The sequence below is a fragment of the Crinia signifera genome, chromosome 7, assembly GCF_055691185.1.
Source record: "Crinia signifera chromosome 7, ASM5569118v1, whole genome shotgun sequence".
NCBI lineage: Eukaryota > Metazoa > Chordata > Amphibia > Anura > Myobatrachidae > Crinia > Crinia signifera.
The window spans coordinates 116,467,741-116,485,344 of record NC_139223.1 but is presented as its reverse complement, the minus strand read 5'-3'; positions in this window follow the sequence as shown (position 1 = coordinate 116,485,344).

Here is a 17,604-nt window from a genome sequence, read left to right as displayed (position 1 = left end):
TCCCCTTACTGTGTAGATGCGACACAGCTGACTTCCGGGTAGACGGAGCGCTGTGGAACGCATCCATGCTATTTCCTAGTTTAGTTGGAACGCAAGGTACTTCCGGGCTGACGCACTTCCGGTCCGGCGGTTACTAGCGTGGTAAGTGTGTTTACACACGATTTACTGCATGTATGTAACAGTTAGAATGGCGTTTTTTAGTGTGCCACCTATACCTGCTGGTTGGTGACCTCTGTGAACCATTTATATTATGTTTTTAGAGACTGATAGAGTGTATATGGAAATGCATGGGAGATGATGTCACTTCCTGCATATGGGTATTTAAACTGGCCCGGTGGGGCAGTACAGGTGCATCCTCCCCAGGGATGGATGCCAGGTTGCATGTCTGACAGTTGCTGTTTGTAAGCTGCATGGAATCCTGATGATGGTCTGTCACAAGACCGAAACGTCACGTCACGTCGATAGTACGTCAGCTTTTGTCATTGTGATGAAATAAAGTACTAAAATTACTTTTAACAAATGGTGAGTGCCCCTTTTCACCTCCGATATACCTTGATGTTCAGTCATCTGTAGGAGCACCCCCCCTTGCTTGTGATGCAATATATGAGTGCGGACTTTTCCGAAAATTATATATATATATATATATATATATATATATGGGGCAGACTCTTGTTTCGCGCCACCAATTTATTGTTTATCAAATCTAGGCTGCCGGACTTACAAGTACCCCTGTTGGATGGGGAAGGGAGAATGTGGATAGCAGTCGTATGTTGGCGCCCTTGTTCAGCCCTTTAGTTATTGGGTCTCTATAGGCCTTCGACCAATTTCAAAGTAAAATAAAAGTAAAGTCCAAAGTTTATACACATTTATTAAAAAGTCTTTTATTCCACATAACAGTGGTGGATATTCCAGACAAAAAAAAGCTCAATCGTGCATTCCAGATATTTCAAATTAGCAAACTGATGGGGAACATTTGGACTTTACTTTTATTTTACTTTGAAATTGGTCGAAGGCCTATAGAGACCCAATAACTAAAGGGCTGAACAAGGGCGCCAACTTACGACTGCTATCTATATATATAGTCCTCCAAAGAAAAGGCACTCCATGGATATCCATTTACTAAAAACCTTTTAAAATGCAATTGGAGTGCCTTTTCTTTGGAGTACTGTTTGTATTTATATAAAAGTGCACCCAAGCTAGTTGATTTTGAGACCCCTGAGTGCCGGCATACAGTTGGATATATATATATATATATATATATATATATATATATATATATATATATATATATATATATATATATATAATGTTCCGTGTTCTCCCGGCACTCCTGCTCCCCCGTGGGGATCCCTTGCTCCGGTGCCACCCTGCAGACAATGTGCTATAGCCAATATACTTTCCAAAAAGAACAGATGGCACTCGGAGACTTGCGATCAGGTGATGAAAAATAAAGTGCTTTTTAATCCAGCATTTAGCGACGTTTCGGGGACTATGTCCCTTTCATCAGGATACAATTTGCAAGTGACATACAGTGGACTTAAATACTAACACTTACCAATCGGCGTCTTCCATTCTCCCGCCCGTGGTGCACGCCGCCCGTCCGCGGTCCCCGCACTTCCGGTATCTCGGACCATTCAGCCGGCGGAAGTGACATCTTCCCGGACGTCGGGCCTTCCACAATGACGTGAGGGAGAGTTCGCCATGGCAACCTGCATAAACATAAACAAACATGTAGTGAACAACAATTGCATGGTATAAGAGGGCCGATCCGCCCATGGTAATTTACATAGTGATGCTTTACTTAGCATGTTATACTTTTCTTACTGTCTTGGCACTTCTAATAATAAATACAAGTGAAAAAAAAGAGAAAAAAAAAAGAGAAAAAAAGTGACACACAAACTAAACTGTGCTGCTGCCCTGTTACTGATGGTGTCATTTGCTGCAGCTGCTTTTATCGTTATATACCATTATTACTAAACCTGGCTATTTAAGGCTATACTTCCCTGGTTGCTGTCCTGACTCCCATTTTTAGAATACCTGGGGTTATTTAAATGAGCAACATTACTTTACTGTATGGCGCTAGGTCGTGTCATACAAAATGGATCAGCCCTAGAAACTCATTCAGCCCTTTGGGCTTCAATGTGTCTAAACGGAAGATCCATCTCGTCTCGAGCTGTAGGAGTTGTTTTGACCTGTCGCCTCCCCTCAATGTACTGGGTACATGATCAATTGCCTTATATTGCAGGATGGCCATTCCATGGCTGTGTTCTGCAAAATGCCTGGCTACAGGCTGGTCTCCTGTGCCTGCTGCCAGTGCTGCCCTGATGGCAGTTCTGTGTTGGGCCATACGAGTTTTTAACTGGCATTCTGTTTTCCCCACATAATATAGTCCGCAGGGACATATAATGACATACACTACGTACTTAGTGCTGCATGTGAGGGGCCTTTTGATTTCATGTTTCTTGCCGTTATGTGGGTGGATGATGTGATGTAACTGCCTGTCATTAGATAATTACAAGTTGTGCAGCCTAAGCATCGATAACATCCATTTTTCAGGCTCAAAAAATGTGTACTTTGTGCCTTCTTGAATTTAACTATATCTGTTTTCACCACCAGATCCCTAATGCTCTTGCTTCGTGTGAAGCTGGACATAATTCTTTTGTCCTTTAGAGATTTAAGGTCTGGGTCTGTGGTTATGAGGGGCCATAGTTTTTTGGCTTTCTTATTAATTCTCTCGCTGTTGGCACTAAATTGTTGTACCCACGGGAATGGTTATTTTTTATTGGTTTTGTTTGCCAGGCTCTTTGCCCCCTCTAGTATAGGAGTAGGAGATACTAGAGCAATCAGTATTGCTTGTGCTGTACAGATGTGCCTTGGTGATCTGTCTTGATAAAGGCCCTCTAGTGGCCGAAACGTCGACTGCCATACAAAGTAAGATGTTTTGTATCCTAAACAAGTACCATTAAACTGTGCAACTGATATTATTGGTGAGTGCTCCTTGTGGATCTTTTTCTGGCTCTACACCTGTGAACCTGTGATATATTGGGAACATCAGTGGATGTTTACTGAAGTGGAGCAACCCGAAAGCTGACAGGGGTTGGCCGTGAGTGCGGATTCTCCCCCCAAAAAATTATATATATATATATATAGATGGAGACAGAGTACAGTGCGCAGTAGGGTATTTTAATGTCCCAATATAAATACCAGTCCTTAAGTGATCCAATGTAAATGGATGACGGTGGGTTAATCCTCCACACACAAGAGTTCACAGCACTTGTGGCTTGTTTTAAAGCCAGCGGCTCCACACAATTTGTGAACCAAAGCTTCTTCCTGGATCCAACAGGTGGTTTGTATCTGAAAAGATATGGTGGGCGCTCCAATAGTGCAAAATTATCGCTGGTACAAAAGTATGTTTATTTAAAAATCACATAAAAACACAGGGATGGGTGACGTACCACAGACGGCGGCAAACAGATAGCCGCGATTCAGACAGCATGTAAAATCACAAGTTGGAGTAGTTACACTCTCTCCTGGCTCCACGGTCACGCTTTGATGCTAGGCCAAGCCCCTACCGGTTTAGCCTAGCGTCAGGCGGACTCCTCTTAAATTTTATATGCACAGGTGTTGCTCATTACATTGGCTTTTACCTCTATTACACCGTTTGCAGCCTTGGTACAAAACACTGGTATAATTCATATTTCAAACAAACTATTTGTCACATAAAATAACCCATACATATAAAAAAGCATAAACTGATGGAATAAAAAAACATTTTCCTTCTGCAATTAGGATAGCGAAAGAGAAGATTATATTCTCTAACTGAACACAACACTGTGTGCAAAAAATATATATGGTAAAAACAGGACTGGATCTTCTTAATAGGACAGACCCATACGCATATATTATAGTGTACATATCATCATAGAAAAGATCACATTCTAGAACCAATGTGAATCTCCTTCCATGGACAATTCGTATTTTTAGAATGCTTAATCTAAACCAAATTGGTTTCTGGTAAAAAAGCACTTTTGATAGACAAAGCAGTGTAAACGATGACATTTTCAAGCAACCATTGATGAAACATCGATATGCACCATTTTCAAATATAAAATCATATCAATGTAAAAAATCAATCAATCGATGTAAACCCAATATATAAATGGGAATGTAACACAAATGACACAAAAAAATGAGAATAAGAATAAAAAGACGCAATACATAATAAAATGTTCTATAAAATATTCAGGAGTACCAGTTTATCTCGGCGGGACACAACTCTGGCACAATTGTTCAGCAGAAATATTTCAAACAGGTATTCCCATATATTATACTGTGCAGATACAAAATTTAGCAGGATATTAATACACTAATGACATAATTATCGATATACTCAAAACTGCATCTTAGAGAACTTTTGGAGAATTTCTCAGGGGATTTTTTTTTTTTTTGTGCTAGAATGTCAATCCCAATTATCATGTCATATTATAATAAACATAAGATATAGAGTTTAATTGTTATCTATGTTTATATCATCTGAGGAATGGTGTTATCTCCATTCCTTCATTTAATCCGATTGGACACAGTGTATCTAGGGCGTAGATCCAATATGATTCTTTCTTTAAAAGTACATTCTCTCTATCTCCCCCCCTGATGTCCAACGTGACATGTTCTAATCCTACGAACCTCATTCCTGCTGGATTACTTGCTTGGCACTTTTTAAAGTGTCTAGGGACACTGTGGGTTGTTAATCCATTTTGAATATTACGATAGTGCTCCAAGATGCGAATTTTGAGCATTCGTTTTGTCTGCCCCACGTATTTCTTCCCACATGGGCAGACAAGAAGATACACCACGTGGGTTGTTAAACAATTCATAAAACCCTTCAAACATATTTCTTTTTTGTTTTTCCCTTCAATTTTCTTAATTCCTTTTAAACAGTGAGAACACATTTTACATTTTCCACAGGGAAAAAAGCCCTGTGGTGATGATAGTAGCGGTGTTGTACTCAATCTAGGTTCCAGCTGTAGAAGGCTGGGTGCTAGACGGCTCTTCAAAGTACTTGCTCGTCTAAAGATAATTTCAGGTCTAACTCCCACTATCTCTTGTAGAAAGGGATCCATTTTTATTATGGACCAATGTTTGGTCAGTACCCGTCTTATTTCATCACTCTTGGTGTTATATGTTGTGATGAAAGGACAAACAAGATCTTTATTTTTCTCTTTCTTCGGCTTATATTTTAACAATTCCCTCCTATCCAGATCTCTACATTTGCTTACAGCTTGTTGGATAAGGTTCTCCGGATATTCCTTCTCCTTAAAGCGGATACAATAAGTGTTCACCTGTTTTTCAAATAATTCCAAGCTGCTGCAATTGCGGCGTAGCCGCAGCAGTTGAGAGAAAGGCAAGTTACTCTTCCATTTATTGAGATGACAACTCTCGTAGTCCAAATAGTTATTGGAATCTACAGCTTTGAAAAAGGTGGAAATTTCAATGTCAAACTCATTAGTGTCTTGATTCTCGAGGACATTGATGTTAAGATCTAAATAATTTACAGTATTAGACTCGAACTTATAAGTGAATGACAGATTGTATGTATTATTGTGCATATATTTAACAAAATCTGTGAATTGTTCCTGTGTGCCCGACCACACTAGGATCAAGTCATCGATATACCTCTTATACAGGGTTATCAGATGACTATATGGATTGTTATCATATATGTGTTCACATTCCACATCGATGGTTGCTTGAAAATTTCATCTTTTACACTGCTTTGTCTATCAAAAGTGCTTTTTTACCAGAAACCAATTTGGTTTAGATTAAGCATTCTAAAAATATGAATTGTCCATGGAAGGAGATTCACATTGGTTCTAGAATGTGATCTTTTGCATGATGATATGTACACTATAATATATGCGTATGGGTCTGTCCTATTAAGAAAATCCAGTCCTGTTTTTACCATATATATTTTTTGCACACAGTGTTGTGTTCAGTTAGAGAATATAATCTTCTTTTTTACTATCCTAATTGCAGAAGGAAAATGTTTTTTTATTCCATCAGTTTATGCATTTTTATATGTATGGGTTATTTTATGTGACAAATAGTTTGTTTGAAATATGAATTATACCAGTGTTTTGTACCAAGGCTGCAAACGGTGTAATAGAGGTAAAAGCCAATGTAATGAGCAACACCTGTGCATATGAAATTTAAGAGGAGTCCGCCTGACGCTAGGCCAGCCCTCTGACGAAGTCCTCCGAGACGAAACCGGTAGGGGCTTGGCCTAGCGTCAAAGCGTGACCGTGGAGCCAGGAGAGAGTGTAACTACTCCAACTTGTGATTTTACATGCTGTCTGAATCGCGGCTATCTGTTTGCCGCCGTCTGTGGTACGTCACCCATCCCTGTGTATTTATGTGATTTTTAAATAAACATACTTTTGTACCAGCGATAATTTTGCACTATTGGAGCGCCCACCATAGCTTTTCAGATATATATATATATATATATATATATATATATGCAACAAATGTAAGACAAGGGGCGCCCAATAGTGCAGTATCTCAAGTAAAAAATGTAATACATAAAAGCATATATCAGAATGTACGGCACGCGTACCATAAAATTCATCAGTGGTGGACTATATACCACATGACATGAACAATTAATCCACACTGGCAGAGCTGGAACAAAGGCTGGGGATTAATTTTTTCGGATGAAAAGTTTGGCTTCTATTATTTTTTCTTGTTTCAGGACAGTGTCGGGTCTGCCTTGGGGTAAGAGAACATCAATGAAAAGCAATGAGGGCAGACATCAACCTCTAACAATTTATAGAGGAACATATGTACTGATTTCAAAACATCAGGTTTTTTTGCCCATCCATTGATTTATATGATGAGTTTCTCCCAGATATAATATGAGATGATTTCTTCAGAAGGTATTTTTTCATGTTTGATACTAGTATACAGTACAAATGTTTGCTAAGCATATACAAAAGTTTATTTTTGATTGGACATGCATATTAAACAACTTCTTCATTTTAAAGCATTTGTTTAAAAACCCTGTTTTAAGTTTGAACAATTATTGCTAATCAATTATGACTTGTCTGCCATTATCACCAATAAATCTATAAAATAAATGTTTATTCATCTCTAGCTAGTGTTCCCTAATTGAGCAGAGGCCATTTTATCACAGCTGTTACAAAACATGTAATCACCCTAATGGTCGAGGACTCCTGCTGACCCATTGTATAAAACCTTGTCCTAATTCAATTTTAACATTTTAAACCAATAATAACAACAGACAACAGAGGTTGGTGTGAAAAAGGTTAGATTTTATCAGCAAATTAAATGAAGTGTGGTGGCAGAGTAAATGTCGCACCAATTACCAGCTCTCTTATAAAACTTGGAATAATTTACCAACCCTGTCAGGTGGTAAACTTTATAAGGAGATGACCGCTGAAACTATAAAAGCATTAAAACAGCAAAACCTGCCACAGCTAATCTTAGCTAAAGTACCAAAGCACCGCCGCCCTTAAAGCCAAAAGTTCTGCTAAAACAAACTACTGTAGATATCAGACCAAATGAGTTTCCATCACACATTCAGGGTGCATTCAGAAGCATCCTGACTAGGTTGTTCAAGTGGGCTGAACATGTCCTAATCAAGCCATGATCCACTTCCGCTCGCTCGCTGTCACAAAACAGGCCACTGTACAATTTACTGTACTTTCATCATAATTCTTTTCTTTTCTTTTTATATTGGTAAAAATGCCTATGCACAATGAAAGACCAAATTAAGTCCGCAGAAAGGCTAAGCTTTAAAACTGTCCAAGATGTCCGTTTCTTGAGATCATATTATGCATAATGAGAACTTTAGAGACAACAAACACTTCTAAACAGCCAATAGGCTGACCTTTAGGAAGTCATATATCTGCTACATTATTATAGCCACAAATTCTAGCTCTTGCATACCACTTCACCCTAGGAAAGATATGTCACTTGGGATGTACAAAGAAGGGCAACTAAAATGGTTCATGGCCTACATCACAAAACTTACCTGGATAGACTAAAAGATCTTAACATGTATAGTTTGGAGCAGAGAAGGGAAAGGGGGGACATAATAGAAATCTTCAAATATATCAAGGGTTTTAACATAGTACAGGTGGGAAATGTTCTTCAAAGGAAAACAAGTAATAAAACACGAGGACATGCACTGAAACTGGAGGGAGGTAGGTTCAGGGGAAATGTTAGAAAGAATTACTTCACAGAAAGGGTAGTGGATAAGTGGAATAGCCTCCCATCAGAGGTGGTAGAGGCTAAGACAGTAGAACAATTTAAACATGCTTGGGATAGGCATATGAATATCCTTACAAAGAAATAAGGATTAAAAAGGGTTGAGTTTACCTGAAGGGTAAAAAAAGGGGCAGACTAGATGGGCCAAATGGTTCTTATCTGCCGTCAAATTCTATGTTTCTATGATATAGGGGACTAAAGGCCCATACACACACAAAGATGTGTCAGTAGCGACCCATCGTTAACTACCATCTTTCATTTTCACCCTTGAAGTGAAAATGAACGACCTCAGCATTGCAGGTGATCACTGGTGCACGACGGCTGACAAACGACCACAAACGATGCAGGACCTTTTCTATTGAAAAAACAAACAATGTTAACGACCATAGCCAAATTGACCTGCATGCATTGATGATGGCTATGGTCTTTAACGACCCACGGGTACGCGCATCTTTGGTAGTCGTCTGTCATTCACAGCATAAACAGTAGACGATGTTAAAAGATTCACCTCCTAAACGACCCTGAACGAAATCGTTCTGGGTTGTTCAGGAGGTGATTTATAATGGGGTCATTCATCATCATTAAGAAGACATCGTAGTGTGTGTATTGGCCTTTACAGTGTATGCCCAAAACACAAACGTATGTCCTGTGGTCCATATAAACATTTAAAGTTAAAACCCAATAATTCTGAATTATCTGTATAACATTGCTTTATTTCTTTCTCCTAATAAACTATATCTTATTTAAATTAATCTTGGTAACTTGTTTTCTTTTCCTTTCGTTTTGTAAAAGCCCCTGTCCATAGTCTGAGCATTACATAGCGGTGGCATTCCTATAGTGATATTTTCTGCCATCACTACCACGTACCTATCACTCGTCTTTGCCCCCACCAGCTGTCACATCACACCTGCACCACCTGGCTGAGCAGTCCTGGCTAGACCCAAAGTAAAATAGTGCAGAGTTATACATGTTTTGATCACAATTAAATAGGTACCGGTCAAGAAGTTTTTTTCTGAAAAAAGTAATTTCTCCATGGTTGTTTCTTTTCAGTAATGCACGGCTATTTTACGTTATTCTATATCTGACCTTATTTCTTATTCCCATACCTAATACTGTTTGTCCTCATCTTTCAGCAGAAATATCTGTGTCAGGCAGTATTGCTTGGAGTACATAGATGGGTTAATAACGTGTCATCGTTTGCACACATTGCCTGACATCAATTTTTATACTTCCAGTTTGGCACAGCCAGTTGCAGATGTTGCAAGCTTTCAGGTTGAAAAGTAAGAAATCTGGGATTACATGTGTTATTTCCTACATAAAAGTTCAGGACACTGTGATCTTTGAAACTGATAGGAAAGGAATAAAAGATAAAATGATACCGCTAGCAGAGTCTAACAGCTATATAAAAATAGAATAGTTACTCTGGTTTGGCAGATTCTATGTTTATAACTGACATATTTAGAGCAAATTCCGGATAATTACCCAGTTAGTCCAGGTTTTCAGAGCTAATTTGTTATAGGCAGTCCTTTTGGTATATGTACAGTATACCTTGCATGACACTGCTTGAAGCTGCTGGATGAAGGGAATCCTGGAAGTGTGTGGAAGACTGGTCCGGAATAAAGTGCATGATTTAGTGCAGTCTGGTTTTGTGCAAAGGAGCAAGTTGGGGTGCAGTGGAGATGGTGCTCAACGCGTTTCGACGTTAACTCACGTCTTCATCAGGAGCTGGGGTCAGTTAAAAAATGTCGAAATCGAATGGTTTTTAAGATGCTTTAGATCTGCATTCAATTCAATGCATCCTATCATCTCCCATATCAAAAAGAAAAATAGACTGTTCAGGCAAGGAAATATTGAATTTGATCCAGTAGATCAAATGTACTCTCTGTGCCTTGAATGCACATCAAATTCGATATTGAATGTCAAATCGAATGGAAAGCAAAGGTCAAATTGAAAGGGGGTGGAATTGGGGAAATCGAAAGCAAATTGAATCGAAAGTAAAATCAATGCCTGTCTACACACCTGAAACAGGATGCACCTCTTCTCAATTTTGAGCTTCTTGGCAAAGACTGTGAATACGTATGTACATGTGATATCTTATTCTTGTATTTTTAATACATTTGCAAAGATCTCCCAAAAACTTTTTTCACATTGTCATTATGGGATATTGTGTCTGGAATTTTGAGGGAAAAATGAAATTATTCCATGTTAGAATAAGGCTGTAACATAACAAAAGATGGAAAAGTTGAAGCACTGTAATTACTTTATGGACGCAGTGTAAATAATGATAACATACAGTATTTTAATTATACAAATGTGCTACATTGCAGATACTATTGTGACACCAATGTATAGTTACCTACCCTTTTGTAGCCTGCAAGAGGCTTCCATGTCAGTTAAACCTCCTGCTACCCTGCATTGTACTTCTAATCTCCTGTATTCCTCAGATTCTGCCAGTGGTGCCAATAAGGACAGATATTTGCTGTAATCATTGTGATTTGCTGTGGCTGTTTAGGTGTCCCTTATGTGGGAACATCTAGAGAAAAAGATAGAGAGAGGGAGAGAGCCAGAAAACAAAAGTACATAATCACACAGGGTTTTCTAATTTGTGCTGGTGAGCACACACAGCGGCATAGTGAGGATGGCTTTGGCAGAGCGCATGCTCTGGGAGCCAAAAAGGTCACAGGGTGCACCATGTGTCACAGACCTATCCCTTGTTGCTCACCACTCACAGTCGCAGCCCGTCACCTGTGGCTCACAGCTGTCTACTCAGACAGCCTGTGCGTCTGCAGTGTCACTTGGACATCGGTGCATTAATGCTGGCATCGGCCTCATCTCCAGTTGGCACCACTACTTTGCATTGGCATGGGACACCACTGAATTGTTGCTGACACCTGCTCATCTTCTGGCAAGTAATATCCTGTGACAGCTGGGTCCTAACAATGGCAGGCCTGAGGCTCCTTATACATACTTCTGTATGACCTCAATTTTCCATTGTGTCCCACTGTCCTCCTGTTAATGATATTTTATTGTACATTAACTATTAAATAGAACTATCGCATATTATATATACTTAATGCTCTCTTTAATAACGGCTGTTTTAATTGAGCCACTTATGCATCTTAAACTGGCCGCCAATGTCTGCTGTATTTTGTCTAATGCAAGATGTTGCCCCACCCCTCTCATGTCTCTTTCCTTCCCAGCGTGCTTTCTGAGTGGCTATTGCCATGCTGATTGAAAGCAGAGGGCTTCCCGCAATTAAAGGTGTGTCCGCACATGGAATGCCTAGCCCCACGCTGCTTCCACCTTCTCCAGTCAACACGTCTCTGAGAGTGACACCAGGTGAGTGGAGGAGGATGAACTGTGGGGGGGGGGGGATTTGAGTTGAAGGTGAGAGAGGCGAATGGTGGTTTGCTTGCACTGCTGCCATCCCTCCATAGTTTGTCATTCTCATAACAGACGTTTTGGCTCAAAACAACACTGCCTTTCAGATGCAACTTTCCTGTAAGTTTAGCTGCTAGTACCTAACCTTAAACTACCTACCCCATATCCTGACCATAACCTCTTCCCCACCCCCTGCAGACTACCCCTAAGCCTTTCTACCAGTGCCTAAACCCCCCACCTTAATGCTAACAAGTGAGAGATTGTTAATTTTTTTCTTTTCAAATGTAACATGCCACCACATGTTGGCCATGCCCATAATTCAGTACAGGGAATAGGGCACTGAAAAATACCCTTGCTCTGGGCACCATTGCACCTAGCTACCCCTCTGGCACTCATCCATAGCGTGCTACTGCTGCTGCGGCTAGTGTGTGACATACGGTATACATATTTGCCAGTAATCGTTCTTTTGTTATACATATCGCAACAACAAGAATTTAAGCATAGACACACCCATATATGTAGCTAGACATGCCTTTTTGGCCGAGTGTGATAGGCCCCCTCGCTCCTGCGCTCAATGAGCAACCTCCTACTATAATCTCCTTAATTCTTGTTTGCAAAAGTAGGCAAATATGCATCATCGTAAGTGACAAATACCTGGACAATTTATGCTGCTCAGAATGTAATCCAGAATTGTATTTTCATGGAATGAGATTTATTTTCTAGTATGCAACAAATTTGCAATTAATAACAATTATAGCAATCGTAATGATTATAATGTTTTAGAGTTATTGTGAGTTGTTTTAGAAAGTGAAATGTTCCTAGCATTAAAATACACTGTATCAACATCAGAATGACCCCCTATCCATGTTCAACTGTGATTAAGGCAATATAAATTTCTTCTGAAATCTGCTCTGGAGAAGGCCACAGGAAACAGCAGATTTATGGTCAAATCTTATGTTGGATATTTATCTAGGTGCCATATACAGTACTTCATAGATAGTAAAAAATCCTACTGTACCTTGATACTAAAATTGTTATATGAGCCAGTCCCCAAAAGATGGCCTAATGTATTGGAGACCACACTCAGGGGCAGATTTATTAAGCTCGGTGAAGTGATAAAGTATCTGGTTTTTATCACCGGCCAATCAGCTCCTTCCTGTCATTTTTCAAATCAAGCCTGTAACTTCAATGTTAGGAATTCTCAAAAAAATTCCAAAAGTGCAACTGAATCCTGATATTTATAGTTAGTAGGCAGGTACATAACTTTTGCAATTCCTTTACCTTTTGTTTTAAATAAGAATGTTGTCATATTCCTTCATGCAATATATCATAGCATTAATAATGATGACTTGTGGAGAAGACTTGTGGATATGCTTTTAAATATATTCTTACCTATTGTAGCCATGAAACCTTTTCTTTGATCTGCTTATATGAGTAGAATTCGACCAGTGAGCAGCAAGAGCTCTGAATGGCCATCTGACAATATCATTGTAATATTATTGAGTTTAATGTACCTTAGTCCATGTGATATTGGAGAGGATCCTGTAAACTGACAGTAGGTGGCACTGTTGAGGAACTGCAGAGCAGGTGTTTGTGATGTTAAAAGACAGCAAACAGGCCAGGATAGAAGCAGCCGATGTGGCAACTGATGAATGGTAAAATGAATTTCAAGGGAAACCCTGTAGGTGGTCAGAGTATAGATAAGTCAGAACACATTAAAGCTGAGACATTGGGGTACATTTTCTAAAGCCAGTGGTGTAACTACCACATTTCCGCCCCCGTGCCAAAAATTTCGGCAGCGCCCAACCTCCCTCCCTTCAAGAAAAGTTAACCCATTTTCATAGCAGCAGAAGCCAGGAGAGGAGCCAGGACGGCAGACAAGTAAATCTGCAGGTCCCGGCCATAGCACAGATGCGGCAGGGGCGTTACAATAGCCCCGCTGAACCCCGGCACCCACACTTATGCAGCACCTCCTCGCCACCGCAGGGTCTGCTTGGCTATTGTTAAGCAACTGACTAAAGCTTTTAAAAAATAAAAACAGATGATGTTGCCCACAACAGTTTTTACTGGCTAGTAAATTTAGGAAAACTTAATAGTGCAAAACTAATGGATTAGGACAAGTCTAAAGCTCCATACTGGTTTAAAAGCAATTCCTTTGCTATAGTGGACATGGAATTCTGTACAAGATAATCCTGTGCTAGACGAAAAAAAAGTTCGTACAAGCTATTGCTACACAGCATGTTTCCTGCCTTTATGGTTTCCTCTGGAAACCATGTGGTGTGCGTTTTCTATAAAATATTGTTACAGTATTTAATTTCCAGGAACAACATCTACTACCCTAAAGGCCCATGCACACTGGGCACACTGGGCGATTTTGAGCTGAAAGCTGCTAAAAACTTTCAGCTCAAAGCTGTCCAGTGTGTATGGCCTGTCGATGAACGGTGTTGCCAGCTCCCGCATCATCGACGGGAAAGCCTTGTATTACCAGCAGATGAGCGACTATGTGGATGGCTTTGCAAAAATCCCCCGCTGACAGTGCCAGGCAGGGGGAAAGCGGCTCAGTGTTTATGCACTTAGCAGTCATCGCTGTCCATACACGCTGGGCATAATCACCAAGTGTGTATGGACCTATAGCCATAACTAGACATTTTGGTGCCCTGTGCCAGAAAGACAATGGATGCCCCAAGGCCCTACCCCCATATTCCAAAAAGCATGGCCACATAATAGTAACAGATTAAATTACACAGCACAGTGCCAGAAAGACAATGGGTGCCCCAAGCCCCTACCCCCATATTCCAAAAAAGCATGGCCACATAATAGTACCAGATTAAATTACACAGCACAGTATATTATTCAAATTACACCACACAGTAGTACCCCTTAGAAACATGCCACACAGCAGTGCCCAATAAACACATTATTCCACAGCAGAGCACCTTATACACATTATGACACACAGTAGTGCCCCTTCTCAGATGCAGATTTTATCTATTCGCTGTAGGACTGCAGCACTCCAAGGTAAAAATCTGCAAGTGTGAGTGAAACCCAATTCAGTCCATAAAAGCTGGGGGTTTGTGACTGAGCAGTTGCACCTTGGTGTCTGAACATAAATAGGTCCTGTCATCTGCCAGATCCAATACACAGTTGCCCAAACCCAAGGCACTTGGCTGTCTTCACTCTGGAAACACGGCTGTGTGTTTGAGCAAGGTATCAAGTAAACAGGGTGTGTGATAACACATTGGTCCTGAAAGTTATCCTGGATCCCTGAAAATGGGACCTTTTTTTTTTACAGTTACATGTAAGTGTTAGGACCCATGCTAATTCAGTGTCTTTATGTTCTAGATACATATAATAACATATATATAATATAATAACTTATGCCCTAAACCAGTTATGGCTAACCTTATCAGCTTATTGTGTTTAAAATCAAGTGTAGTTGCGTGTCACTTAGAGAAATATCAATAATTTGATGATATTTGCAGCCATTATACATATGCCACAAACTGTGATGCCCATTATACATATGCCACACACCATGATGCCCATTAAACATATGCCACACACCGTGATGCTCCATTATCCATATGCCACACACCGTGATGCCCATTATACATATGCCACATACCGTGATGCCCATTATACATATGCCACACACCTGCTCATTATAATATGAAAGTCAATGTAAAAGAGCAAGATGAAATTTAAGAAGGCTGCACTAATACAGTGTCTGTCAAAAAGACAGCTACCAGTGCCAATAGAAGCACTGAATAGTGTGGCATTCAGAGCCTGTGTGAGAAAGGTGTCTCACCTTTCAAAATGAATGCTGGAGCCCAGTCCTCACCCAAAGCTCCTCTGGTAGCCTATGTCGATCAGGTGCCAGGACTCTGTGGCAGGAGGCGGGTCTGTAGTCCCCAGCACAGGTCAGACTACAGCAGCATGTTCTGCTGTGCTGCTCCCGCTCTAAAGAGAGCGGGAGCAGCACAGGCTGGAGAGAGCAGGATCTAGCTCTTTCAGCGGACAGGCAATGCCCTTTCTGTCCCTTTCCAGGTTGCGGCACAGCATGCGTGCTCTCTTAGCTGCTTCACTTCCTCTACACACACCGGTTGGTCAGCACTCAAAGTGCCTTGGCGTGAGACGCATGTCATAGGTTAGCCATCATGGCCCTAAACCTATATATATTATAGGAGCAAACACCCAAAATGTCTGGTCCTGCAGAAATTCTTCTGAAACTATACTTAATATAATAATTTATTATTCTTAAAAGTATAAAGCAGATTTACTTCTCTGTTAAAAATATGAACTATGCATTTTAACGACAAATGTTCATCAGTTATTAAAATTGCCAATCTCCAGTGAATGCATTTATTACACATAAATAAAACATTTGTCCTCATCCAAAAATTCACATTTATGCATATTGTGCTAATTATCTTCAGAGTAGAAACATGAAACAATTGCAACCCTTCTCTTCATATAATTTCTGCCTATCAGTGACATTTTGAAATGACTGGAGGCTGTGAATTGCCTTTCCTAAATTTCAATGAAAAAATATACATTTAACCTTTTAAATTATGTACAGTACTGTACATATCTCAATGAACAATTGGGCCTCATACACTGTTTTTTAAATATTCATTGTTAAGAATATGTTACCTTATGGCTGCACTATTAATAGGCAATAGCCTTTATAACATTCTGTACATGTTATGTGATTGCTATTTAATTTAGAGTATATTGTTTTTACATATTGTTGCAATTGAGCATAAGCATGATCAGTCTTCTTTGACTAAAATTCAGTATATTCATTTCAGTTATTTTGTGTATGTGTATGGCATTTAAAAAATATACAGTATGGTGCTTGATTAGCATTCCTTTACAGCAAACTAGGGCAGTCAGCAATGTTTTTAAATTTAATTGTCCTGCAACTGTCTTTGTTATATTTTTATGTATGTGTACACTTGTTGCTAGGTGACGGGTTAAACATGTCAGAGGCACACAAATTGTGATGTCATCCGTTATGCGTCCCCCGGTCGGGCGTGCATGCCCCTATCCTCCGGCCATCTCCCCTCTCCTGCCAGCTCTCTGCTTATCTCCCTGAAGCAGAGGCAACCAGGGAAGCCTTTGGTCCCTGTTCTCTACTGCCTTGATGACAAGGACACACAAGCAAATGAGCTGCTCGCACATCCATGTTAGCTGGTCCACCAGCCTTCTGGCAAGTTTGAAGGCTTGCTTACTGCGGCTACATCTGTATATCAATTTTATGAGGGCTAGAGACGTCAATTGAGTATATACAGAAGATACAAAGTAGCTATGTGCATCTGTAAAAAAATATTTTACAAACTGTAGTATCAGTCTCTGATGAGAAAATCTATTTATATGGCAAACCAGCTTCAACTCAAACATGCATTTATACATTAAAGCAAAGGAAATGTGTCTGTATGGGAGTTAGAAGCATAAGGATAGACAAACAACTAGTCAGACGTGGCATACAATAAAACTATACTGGTAATAACATTGGCAAAGGAGTATAGTCATAGTAGTATGCAGGTACAGGTTGAGTATCTCTTATCCGAAATAAGGTATTTTTTCAGATTTTGGAATATATTTTTTTCCATACTTACCTGGTCCCCTGGTGGTGCCCCATTGTTTTCCCAATGTCCGCTGTGTCATCACAGTGACATTCACTGGTGCACTCGCGCAATGCACCCCTGGGACAAGAGATGCCGCCGTGGACATCGGGGATGAGATAGGTATGAAAAAATACTAAATATTCTGAAATATCATGGTTTTCAGAATATTTTGTTTTTTGGAATACACGGATAAGGGAGACCCAACCTGTAATAACATTGATAGCAGAGAATAGTTATCATGTAGTACAACACTAAATAGAGCAGTTGAATAAGAGATATTCATTAAGTCCCCATGGGGCAACAGTTT